Here is a 13081-nt window from a genome sequence, read left to right as displayed (position 1 = left end):
GTGGGCCTATGAATCCGTGTGACTTCATCTTCCACCCTTGAGAGAAAACACAAGTGTGATCCAAGGGTGGGGAATGGCTCTGGTATACTTCACATGGATCCTGCCACCTTGGCAAGGCCTGGTGGGTCCATATGGAGGTCGGGCGTGGTCCCACCGGCTCATTTGCCTCCATTTATCATCTCCTGCATAAAAATACCACAAGGTACAAGTGGAACTTGTTATTGATAAAATATGTTCATGTCATGTTACTTTTCCTTTGAAACCGAGGCTGTTGACGGTGTTTTGAGTGTGTAATTTGTGACATCTTCACCGTCAATAACTATCATGCCCCAAAATTTCTATTTTGGGTTGTGAATAGAAAACTCTAATAAAATAAATGATTTTATAATTTTTTAAAATTTCCCAAGATTTGAATAGGTTGTTGATAATTTTAAAAGTGTAAAATGTGATTTTATAATTAATTTGATGGGGTGTTGCATTCATGCCTTTGCATTTCTTTAATTGTGTGAAGAATGAATTTATAAAATTCGATTACGGGCGAATAGATTTTCTTTCTATTTATCAAAGCATAGTTTAAATGTTTTTTGTTTCAAAATCTTGAAAATGTTTAAGTCTGAAAACTGTTCAAAAGAGTTGTTTTGAAATTAGATTTGAATTTGGCTTTGAAGTAAAAGAAAAGGAAAATGAATTTATTTTGAAAACTGTCTCCCTCTCCCTTTCTAACTCTCAGCCTGGCCACTCTTTTCTCTTGGGCCGAAAGCCCACCGCAGCCCTCCTCCTCCCTCTCACTTCCAGGCGGGACCCGAAGCTCCACACGCCGACAGGTGGCCCCCACCTGTCAGAGGCATCAACACAACAGTGCCGTCTCCCACCTCCCGCCGTCCTCGGTCTCCCTCTCGATCCGCCATGACCGGGCGACGAGCGCTCCAGTCCGCGCGACCGAGCGCGCCAGCGAGCGACCAGCCCGCTGCGGACCAAGCCGTGCCAGTCCCTGCTCCACCCTTACCGAGTCCCCGGTCGCGACCCGCTCTCTGTGCACGGAGTCAAGCCACCATGGCTGATCCCGGCCAGCCCGAGCTCCATTAGAGATTTAGAGCCCAACCCCTTTACTCTGGCCTTAAATCCGACCCCATAAACGCACCCATCACTCTCCTTCCTTCACTCGGCAGTTTGGAGTCCATTATAGCCTTTAACCGACGGCCGCCATTGATGGCAGTGAACCGAGCTCGAATCCCGTCCAAATTCGTCGTTCTTCTCCCTATATAAACCCAAGCTCCAGCTCCTCTGCATCTTTCGCCATCAACCGATCGCTCCCTGTGTTCCATAGTCACTCTAGTGCCACAAATCCCAGCTGCCGTCGCCATTGCTGAGCTCCACCCGCCGTCGTCGAACTCCACGCTTTGGCCGTCTCTGACTCTACCCTTGCTACTGCTGGATTCGCCTTGACCAGGCGATTCACTCCTTTCCTTTCTTCTCCGGGGAATCGTGACGAGTTGGGGTCATTCCAGTGCTCGTCGGAATTCCTCGTCCGCCTTCCCGTCGGTCGCCACCTTCTCGGTGCCATTCCCAGTCGCTGAAATCACGTTCATCGGACGCGCGGTGAGCTCCTCCTTCGCTTGCGCCTCTCCCTGACGTCCTCCGCGCCCTATAGCTCGCAGCCGAGCTGCGCCGGCGAAGTCCGGCCATGGCACCGCCGTGAGCTACTTCCTGCGCGGCGAGCCGGAGACCAAAGCTAGCAGGCCGGTCGTGCACTCGTGCGTGTCTTTCTTCTCTTGTTAGCTTGATAATGTCACTCCGATGTCATACATGATTTATGGCCGTTTTCCTTTAGGAAAACAAATCCAGAAATACACTCCAAATACACCATTGTGGACATGGTTCATGGTGCACCGCTCTCACAGCTTCTCCCCGGTCCACGGTTCATGGACCGAGTGCACAGCATAGTGCACGCAAATTTACAATATAGCCTCTTTGCTTATATCAAATTAAATCACTGTTTCACGAGTCATGCTGTTCTTCCACTTCGTCACCTATCTTATATAGTTTTCGTACCCGCAGTCCAGATCCATTTTCTTTTTCAGTTTTGTTTATTTAAAATCCGAAAACGGGTTCGGTTTATTTACAGATTTGGCACCGACTTCAAAAGCTTATAACTTTCAAACCGTACCTCTGTTTTAGGTGGTTCTTTCGCTCACGAGTTCGTATCGTCGAGTACTACGCGTTAGTAAACTTTATAGCATGTTTTTCCACTGTATGGGTACTGTTCTTATTATGTTTTGTGGGCCATATTTGTTGTTTGTCAGTAGAAGGTGCCAATTACCAGAACTTCCAGGACCAGCAGTTTGATATCGCGGAACAAACCCAATTTGAAGGCAAGTGTCTTTGACCATACTTGCTGCTACATTTATTTTATTTTGAGTTAGTTAGATAGACCATTAGTTTGCATGCAGAGTCTTAAATTAAATCCCATGTTAGGGTTTACTAGAACATGTTACATCATCCTTGAAACCTGGTTTGAATGGGTAGATGTCATGCTTAGCTTTGCAGTCTTGGGATGGGAAATGTAGTAATTTAATCTTGATTAATGATCTATGCAATGGTTACTGGTAATATTTTTAGCAACATGGTGAATAGGAAATCTAAGCAGGATCATTGGTTATGTTTGATTCTGCTCTGGATCCCTAAGGACCGGTTCTCAGAGCATGTAACCCAGCTTAACAGCGCAGCCATGAGGTTTGGATGGGCTGGGCCTGGCTAATTAATTAGGGGGATCCCTATGTGGATTTTAGTCTCAGCGACATGGGTATAGAAGAAGGCTTCTATGCAGGATACCGCTTGGTACAGGAGTTGGCTCCTAGGCTTGCCTAGTCCTAGGTTACGGGAGATGGCTTCCATGCGTGCCCTGTGAGAACTAATACATATGGGAGGACTCTTTGTAAAGGCCTTGTAGTGAAACCCTATTGATCTATCTTGGAAGTGGGTCAAGAGGCTGATCACCTCATAAATGGGAAACACGACTCATGGTGAAAGTGTGCAACCTCTGCAGAGTATAAAACTGATATATCAGTCGTGCTCACGGTCAAGAGCGGGCTTGGACTTCTTCATGATTAGATGGATCTAGTTCAATTTGGTGGTTCCCTTGGAAAGGGAATGGCTGGTTTGAGTGGTTTGCTTGGATGGAATCCAGTGTTGGTTGCGCGGATGGAATCCAAGTGTTGGTTCAGGTGGTTCTTTGAGGAGAAGGTGGATTTCACATAGTAATTAGGTGCTAAGGATTTAAGGTATATTAGGATGTGTAACTTAAGTGCTTGTGTCAAACCTGGTAAGCCTTTCCTTGTGTTGGCCCTCATGTCATACTTTCCTACGCTTGCAGAGTACATTTCGATGTACTCGCCCTTCCTCTTTGTCCCCCTGCTACCCCACCCAGATGCTGGAAATGACGAGGAGTACATTGAAGACGGTGCCTTTGACCCTGATGACGTGTACTAGGCTGGTGTTGCCCCTGGTCAACCTTCCCATGGAGATGGTATCCCTTTCCACTAGTAGTTTATGAGTTTTTCTTTCAGACCCATGGGTCATTTTTGTAATCATGTTTTTGTTATGTAAGCAAATCTGCTATGATACTGTAATGAAGTTGACATATGTATGAATAAATTGATCCTAGCATACATATGTTGTGCATTCGATTTTGTCCTTAAAATCGGGTGTGACAACAACCGCCAAATAAAAGAATCTTCCTCATCAGAAAAGCAAACAACAGAGGCTAATTGAACTATTTCTAACCATAGATTCATAAGTCCATTGTTCGCACACCTTCTAAAGGTGTATTTAAGATTGCTTCCATCCTAAAGGTTGGCCACCATTTTAGACTTTTCATTTACTAGGATATAAATCTCCCAAAACTGTATAGCTAGACCGGAGGTTCCCAACTAGTTGCCCTCCCAAAATTTCACCTTCTTGCCATTTCCTGTTTTCCATCTAAACCCCATTTTCGCTGTAGACATGTCGGGGACCTAATACCGGGGTACCCCAGAAGGTGGAACCGATAACCACCGAACGTAAAAAACTTCTGGACGCATAAGGGCGCCATGTCATCCTTTGTTCGAATGACAGGAGTTCGGTTCCGCCTCGCCCGACACCCTTGGGACGGGCCCGGTCTCGCCCGAGGACCGAGGGATAAACTCCGTCTCGCCCGACGCCTTGAGGACGGGCTCGGTCTCGCCCGAGGGCTGAGGGATGAGTTCCGTCTCGCCCGATCCCGGAGGGGTGGGGTCAGCCTCACCCGACGCCTTTGTGGGATAACCCTGCCTCGCCCCAAAGGCTCAAGGCTAATCTCCGTCTCGCCCGACGCCTATAGGGCGGGCTCGGTCTCGCCCGAGGGCTAAGGGATAGATTCCGCCTCGCCCGATCCCGGAGGGATAGGGTTAGTCTCGCCCAAGAGATAGGGACTGGCCTCCGTCTCATCCGACGGCCCAGAACGAGCCTCGCCCTGATCGATATCTATCCCTCAATAACGATGGGTACAGGACGAGACAAGACGTTCGGGTCAACCATGGCTCCAACGACCATACCCTGCGCCCTGACAGGAAAAGAACTGCCAGGGAACGACAGGACTGACGCTTTAGACCCTTCCGGGCGCCGCAGAGCCCAAAAGGTATTACAGGCGCGTGCACCTCACTCTGTAGAGTTGTAGGCGCCGCCTTCAGCTCTGGGACGCGGAACCCAACGAAGATATACGACAACCGCTACACTCCAAGAACGGATTTGCTATCTCCACGAACGACGGATACTCCGTCACCGCGCTGTGAACCCGAGGAAGCGGGGGGGGGGGCCCTCTTCCCGACCCCTCAGGTCCTCCAAGTTAGAGAGCCTTGGCCACGGCGCTACACTGGACCCCGACCCCGAATTCTCCCAACAGGAATCATGGGAACCAGAAGGCGTGTGGAGCAAGGCTGGGGGGAGGCCCCTAAGTCAAAACCACTGTACTACCGCCCATACCCTGGGGGCAGCATGCTGTGACTGATCTGACATCCTACAGAGATATTGACGACATCTTAAGCACTTATCTTCCTTCGCACTCATCAGAATGGGGGACCTGACCAGGTGGACATGAGCCACAAGGTAAGTAGAGTATGCATTCTAGAGCTCTCACCCTTGTAAAGCCAGCCCCTTCATCTATAAAAGGGGAGGCATATCCTCCATCAAAGGGACGGGAAAAAATAGGACCGAACAATAGAACACATTCACACACATTCAAGCAGCTACGAAGCTCTTGACCACCTTTCAATCCTTCGATCAGAGACTTGGGACCAGTCCCTCTCTCAGCAGTTTGTATCCCTTACTACAGATCGTTACGGTGCTAATAACACAAGCAGCAACAAACTGGACGTAGGGATGTTCGGCCCGAACCAGTATAAATCCTGTGTCCTTTAGCGCACCATCCGAGCCTAACGCGCATTACTATAAATTTACTTGCCGGTGCTGGTACGAAACACCGACAGTTGGCGCGCTAGGTAGGGGCTTTGCGCGTTCCAAATCAGGTCTCGGATGGCCACCCACGCAATCACCTGGGCCCCGGGCGCACACGTGCGTTTCGGTGACCTAGATTTCGTCATCACACTAGGAGGAGAGCTGGCGCTAACTCATTCAGCCATCCCATCTCCACCTTCCATTAACCTCAGCCGTCTCAGGCTTGAGGCCCCGCCGGGCAACTCCCGGGGAGTACCGTCACACAAGGAGGCCTCTCACAACGCCACCCTGTGTCCAGAAGGGTCCATACGGAGCGCCTCGACAGCGTTTCCGTTCGGTCTCCGCAACGTTGCGGCAACCGCTGGCCTCCTTCTAGCGCTACGTGTGGTTCAACCACCCACGGACATCGAGTTCGTGGGGGCGATTGAGCGGGATACGGAGACCCTCTACGAGCTCCTCAACGAGGAACCTGTATCGCTCTCCAGCTCAGATTCCAGTAGGGGGAGCCACCACCCTTCCCGGGAATGCTACATGACGCAGACCCCCGAGGGTCACGTCGATAGCGCCTCCAGGGAAGAGGCTACCCCTACAAACCATCCTGACAGCGGATCCGGGGAAGAGATGACAGCCCCATCCCGCCTAAGGATAGAGCAGCTGAGGGCCCGGCAGCAAGAGATCGATGAGGCCGGGCAAGGGCTTGTCCGGGAATACGCGGACATCAATCGAGAGATTGAACGCCGCAAAGACGGGGGGCGCGCGCGCGCCACAGCCCGCACCGTACATCAAAGGATCCTCACCGACGATGGGGCCCTTCCTCACTTTGCCCGAGCCAGCCAGAACATCGCCACAGCAACCGCCTTGCTGCATAACCTTCCGGAGGCCACGACGACTGAGGATCGACGCGCTTACCGGGAGATTCGCTCGTTGCTCGAGCGTGCAGCAGCGCAGCAGGCGGAAAGTTCGTTGTCTCGACGACGCGAACCCAACGCCAGCCAGCGCGCGCCCTTAGTGCGTCCCACCAAGGACGCATCCGTACACCAAACACCGCCAGCCGGTGGACAGCCCTCCGTCGTCCCAGTACATCAACGCCTTGGCCATGGCCGCGACGTACGCAGCATCATCGACGCTCGGAGACGTGCCCACGGCGACGATGGAGAAGCAGCGCGCCGCGGCTATCATCCCCGACGCGGCGGGCGCTACGACAGCAGCGAGGACCGAAGCCCGAGCCCCGTCCTGCCAGGCCCTCAGGCCTTTGGCCGGCACATCCTCAACGCTGCGTTCCCCCTAAGGTATCGACCACCTACCAACATTCCTAAATATTCTGGCGAAACAAATCCCGGGCTTTGGCTCGAAGATTATCGGCTTGCATGTCAGGCCGGTGGTGCGAGTGATGACAACTTCATTATTCGCAATCTCCCGCTGTTCTTGGCCGACTCGGCGCGAGCATGGCTGGAGCACCTACCGCCCAATGCTATTCAGAGTTGGGCGGATCTGACTGAGATCTTCGTGGGTAACTTCCAGGGCACGTACAAACGCCCTGGAAACCCATGGGACCTCAAGAACTGCCGTCAGAAGGCCGATGAAACCCTCCGCGGGTACATCCGGCGCTTCTCTCGACAGTGCAACGAGCTCCCGAACGTCGCCGACGCCGACGTAATAGGAGCCTTTCTGTCCGGGACGACCTGCGAATCCCTGGTCCACAAGCTAGGACGCCGGGGCCCGTGTACTACCAAGGAACTCCTGGACATCGCCACCAGTCACGCCTCTGGAGAGGAGGCGGTCGGAGCCATCTTTGATCGCTCCAACGGAAAGACAAGGCGGGAGGAGGACGCCGGCGAAGGCGCCTCCAACCGTCCCGCCAAAGGGAAAAATAAGAAGCAACGGCGCGATAACTCACTCGCGGCCGCTGCCGACCGCAAAGGTGGCCGGAAGCCCGCGGAGGGCACTCCGAACCACTTCGAGAAAATGCTCGAGGGGCCATGCCCAAACCACGCCTTCCCGGCCAAGCACCTATACAAGGAATGCGGCCTTATGCGCAAATACTTGGCCGGGGGCCTGAACAAGGAGGAGCAGGGGAAGGAGCCTGTTCCCACCACTAACGACACTGAGGAGAAGGACGACACCTTCCCAACTCCGACCGGTGCCCTCATGATCTTCGGAGGGTCGACGGCCTACGACTCAAGGCGCCGCCAGAAGATCGCACGTCGAGAGGTCTATACCACTGGACCGGCTATGCCAGCTTATCTCCGGTGGTCGGAATCCGCCATAACCTTCGACCGGACCGACCATCTGGATGCTATCCCACACCCGAGAAGGTATCCGCTTGTCGTCGACCCGATCGTCGGTCCAAAGCGGCTCACCAAGGTACTGATGGATGGGGGCAGCGGCCTCAACATCATGTACGCCAAGACGCTCGACGAGATGGGCGTCGACCGAACACACCTCCGTCCCGTCCGAGCACCTTTCCATGGCGTCGTGCCCGGAAGGCAAGCCGTGCCACTAGGGCAGATTGACCTGCCCGTCACTTTTGGGGATCGATCCAATTACCGGACCGAGACCCTCACCTTTGATGTAGTGGGGTTCCCGGGGACTTTCCACGCCATTCTAGGGCGACCATGTTACGCGAAGTTCATGGCCGTACCTAATTACACATACCTGAAGCTGAAGATGCCGGGCCCCCGTGGGATCATCACCATCGGCACCTCTTTCCAGCGCGCTTACGAGTGCGAGGTCGAATGCTGCGGACACGCATCCGCGGTCATCGCATCCGAAGAGCTCACCACCCTCAGGGAGGAGGTCATTGAAGGGACACCCGACGCAAAGAAATCGTCCGGATCGTTCGAATCGGCAGAGGGTTCCAGGGACGTCCTCTTGGATCCTAGTAGCTCCGAGGGCAAAAAAGTCCGAATCGGGACCGCGCTCTCCTCCACATAGGAAAGCGCGCTCGTCGACTTCCTCCGCGCCAACAAGGACATCTTTGCGTGGAAACCCTCGGATATGCCGGGCATCCCGAGGGAGGTCGCCGAGCATACTCTCCAAATCCTCCCGGGCTCCAAGCCGGTGAAACAACGCCTGCGCCGCTTCGACGAGGAGAAACGCAGGGCCATCAGCGAGGAGATAGCCAAACTACTAGCCGCAGGATTCATTAAGGAAGTGTACCACCCAGAGTGGTTAGCAAATCCTGTTCTTGTCCGGAAAAAGAGCGGGAAATGGAGGATGTGTGTTGATTATACTGGCCTTAACAAATCGTGTCCAAAGGATCCATTTCCTTTGCCACGAATAGACCAAATAGTCGATTCCACCTCGGGGTGCGAAACCCTCTGTTTCCTTGACGCATACTCAGGCTACCATCAAATCGCGATGAAAGAGTCCGACCAGCTCGCGACATCTTTTATCACGCCCTTCGGATCATTTTGCTACATTTCAATGCCGTTTGGTCTGAAGAACGCTGGGGCAACGTACCAGCGCTGTATGCTTAGTTGCTTCGGAGATCTCATCGGGCGAACCGTTGAGGCCTATGTCGACGACATCGTAGTCAAATCCAAGCGGGCTGACCACCTTGTCGCCGACCTTGAACGCACCTTTGCGAAACTCCGAGCGAACGGCATCAAGCTCAATCCCGAAAAATGTGTTTTCGGGGTCCCAAGGGGCATGCTGCTCGGCTTTATCGTCTCCGAGCGTGGCATCGAAGCCAACCCAGAGAAGATATCAGCCATCACGAGGATGGGCCTGATCCAAAACATAAAGGGGGTTCAGCGGATCACCGGGTGCCTTGCCGCTCTCAGTCGATTCATTTCACGCCTCGGCGAACGAGGGCTCCCCCTTTATCGACTCCTGAAGAAAACTGACCGCTTCGAGTGGACAGCCGAGGCTCAGGAGGCACTTGACATGGTTAAACAATTCTTAACTAAGCCACCGGTCCTAGTTCCTCCATGCGATGGAGAATCTCTCCTACTATATATATCAGCCACCACCCAAGTGGTTAGCTCCGCCTTAATAGTAGAGCGGGAGGAAGAGGGGCACGCCTTCAAGGTGCAGCGCCCTGTATATTTCATCAGCGAGGTGTTATCCGACTCCAAAACCCGCTACTCCCAGATCCAGAAACTCCTCTACACCGTCCTCATCACCAAAAGGAAGCTACGCCACTACTTCGAGTCGCACCCTGTGACAGTAGTGACGTCGTTCCCCCTCGGCGAGGTCGTTCGTAGCCATGACGCTACGGGAAGAACTGCAAAGTGGGCGCTCGAGCTGATGGATCAGGGCATCTCTTATGTCTCCTGAACGGCGATCAAATCTCAGGCACTGACTGACTTCATCGCAGAGTGGACCGAGGTCCAGATGCCACCAGCAGCCGTCGATCAAGAGTACTGGACAATGTACTTCGACGGATCGCTGATGAAGAAGGGCGCCGGAGCAGGACTAGTCTTTGTATCCCCCCTCGGGGTTCAAATGAGGTACATGGTTCGGCTTCATTTTCCCTCATCAAACAATACTGCAGAATACGAAGCGCTCATCAACGGCCTACGAATCGCCATCGAGCTGGGCATCCGACGCCTTGACGTCAGGGGCGACTCTCAGCTGGTCGTCAACCAGGTCATGAAAGAGTCGGGCTGCCACGATACCAAGATGGAGGCGTACTGTCAGGAGGTCCGACGTCTGGAAGACAAATTCGACGGCCTCGAACTCAATCATATCCCCAGGCGCCTCAACGAGGCGGCCGACACACTCGCAAAAGCGGCATCCAGCCGAGAGCCGGTTCCAACAGGCGTCTTTGCTAGTGACCAACACAAGCCCTCGGTACGCTACGCGGGGTCGGAACAGGCCGACGATGGCCCTTCTAGTCTGACCCCCAAGGCTGACCCTCCTCCCGACCCCGAGGTCATGGAGCTTGAAGAAAACCCAGCAATGGAGTCCGATCCTCCCACTGACTGGAGAACGCTTTACATCGACTATCTCCTCCACGACGTTATACCAACCGACAAAACAGAAGCCCGACGGCTCGCACGACGCGCCAAATCCTTCGTTCTTGTAGAGGGCGAACTCTACAAACGAAGTCACATTGGAATTTTGCAACTTTGCATCCCTGACGAACAGGGAAAACTCCTACTGAGTGACATCCACGGAGGGGCATGCGGACACCATGCCGCACCAAGAACCTTGGTTGGGAAAGCATTCCGACAGGGTTTCTATTGGCCCACCGCAGTAGCCAATGCCGAGCAAATTGTACGCACCTGCGAAGGGTGCCAATACTACGCTCGGCAAACACACCTCCCCGCCCAGGCTCTCCAGATGATCCCCATCACGTGGCCCTTCGCGGTCTGGGGGCTTGACCTGGTTGGGCCACTTAAAAAAGCGCCCGGAGGCTTTACCCACCTGCTTATCACCATAGACAAGTTCACAAAATGGATTGAAGCTCGGCCAATATCCACAATCAAATCCGAGCAAGCTGTGCTGTTCTTTCTCGACATCATCCATCGCTTTGGAGTACCGAACTCCATCATCACAGACAACGGCACGCAGTTCACCGGTAGGAAATTTGTTCGTTTCTGTGATGAACAACACATCCGAATCGACTGGGCAGCCGTCGCGCACCCCCGGACGAACGGACAGGTCGAGCGCGCAAACGGCATGCTCCTTCAAGGCCTCAAACCCAGAATTTTCAACCGGTTGAACAAATTCGGCGCGCGTTGGCTCGCTGAGCTCCCGGCTGTGCTCTGGAGCCTAAGAACGACTCCTAGCCGGGCCACTGGCTACACACCCTTTTTCATGATCTACGGCTCCGAGGCCGTTCTCCCGACGGACCTCGATTATGGAGCGCCAAGAATCAGAGCATATGACGAACAGGGAGCCGAGGCATCTCACCAAGACGCCATGGACCAGCTGGATGAGGCCCGCGACATCGCCCTCCTCCGTTCAGCCAAGTACCAACAAGCGCTACGGTGGTACCACAGCCGATGGGTGCGGGGTCAAGCCTTCAACGTCGGAGACCTCGTCCTCCGCCTTGTACAGAGCAACAAGGATCGCCACAAACTTTCCCCGCCCTGGGAAGGGCCCTACATCATCGCAGAAATACTTCGCCCAGGCGCCTACCGGTTGAAAACCATCAAAGGCGAGGTCTTCACCAACGCCTGGAACATTGAGCAGCTACGTCGTTTCTATCCTTAAAATAAGCTTACGCTTTTCTTTATCAGTTTTTGTCTTAGCAGAACCCCGATCCTTAGTGATTTCCGACCCCTGCAAATCGCGAGGGGTCAGACCTCACTCGGGGGCTGGCATGTGATCGTAATATATGTTATGTGTAGTACAAGTATCGCGCTTACAAAAAAATCCCTGTGTTATACTTACAAACATTCTATAAGTTTTCCACTCGCCTCGTAAATAAGTCTCGAGGGCTAAGATCTTGGGAACCAATTCTGAATACAACAGGTAGGACTGCGAGACACCCACGCCCCAGCGGCTGCAACCTCTTTGCTCACCAGTTCAATCAGAATTAGTCCGCCCACGTTCCTAGCTTCCTATGACTTAGACCATGAAAAGAGTTGGAAAGCGCTAAAATGACTTGCCACAAGCAAAGGATGTAATTTCGTTCATTTTTTGCACGAATTCACCACTTACAAAGCAATGTCATTACAAAAAAAAAAGGAACAATATACTCCGATGACTGTTTACTCGGGGGCTTCCCCACAGCGTTATTTCGTTACAGTCTCGGCTCAGCTCTACCACAAGTACTACTACGATCGCCGCGCCATGCTCTCCATCGGCGACGTCGAGGGCATGTACACGGGCCAGTTCGTCCACTGCGGCCGCCGTGCCACGCTCTCCATCGGCGACGTCGAGGGCATGTACACAGGCCAGTTCGTCCACTGCGGCCGCCGTGCCACGCTCTCCATCGGCGACGTCGAGGGCATGTACACGGGCCAGCTCGTCTACTGCGGGCGCCGTGCCACGCTCTCCATCGGCGACATCTTCGCTGGACCCTCGAAGGCGCCACCATCTATGACGCCTCCGTCGGAGCGTCTGGGGACTACGCCATCATCCCCAGCCATAACCCTGACAACGGCGTATGGGCAGGAAACGCCTCCCGCCAAGGGAGGAGCGCAGCGAACGACGGCGCAGTCAACGACGTACGACGCCCACCGACGCCATTTCTCCTTCAGCAGCAGCGACTCCTCACCAAGGGCCACGCGCACCATCTCATCTATGTTGGATAACCTCCGGCTCGACATCACGCACCAGACTCACGAGCAAGGTTGTAAGTTCTCTATCTCCCTCTGGCATTACTCTTCCTCACTCAGGAACCACCGCGACGCACGGACGCGTTTGGCGGAAAGGAAGAAGAAGGAGAGATAGCGGCTCGGAGGCAGACGGGGAGGTGGGACGAGAGCTCCTCTCTCCCTCCCTATTTAAAGAGGAGGCGCAGTAACTAAGGAAAGGTGAAAGGTCGGACGAAAAACCCTCTCCCTTCCCCTTTTTTAATACGCAATCAATGCTGATTGATATCTGAGGGGACGCGCCAGAGGTGACGGGACGAACCCCGGTCTATGAGGCGTCCCTCTTTGATCGAACTGAACACTGCCTGGGTATGGCCCGCCACTGACCCGCTCCGGACGCG

General features: G+C 53.8%; 1 long non-coding RNA gene across 1 annotated transcript; it reads left to right on the top strand.

The window, feature by feature from the left end:
• The first annotated feature begins 1157 nt into the window (after positions 1-1157).
• Positions 1158-3659, top strand: LOC136471697 (uncharacterized). Its single transcript, XR_010762087.1, has 3 exons — positions 1158-1599; positions 2307-2372; positions 3374-3659. It is a non-coding gene; the product is annotated as an uncharacterized lncRNA (long non-coding RNA).
• The last annotated feature ends 9422 nt before the right edge of the window (positions 3660-13081 follow it).

This window comes from Miscanthus floridulus, chromosome 8, assembly GCF_019320115.1.
Source record: "Miscanthus floridulus cultivar M001 chromosome 8, ASM1932011v1, whole genome shotgun sequence".
NCBI lineage: Eukaryota > Viridiplantae > Streptophyta > Magnoliopsida > Poales > Poaceae > Miscanthus > Miscanthus floridulus.
This window is presented reverse-complemented; position numbering and strand designations above follow the sequence as displayed.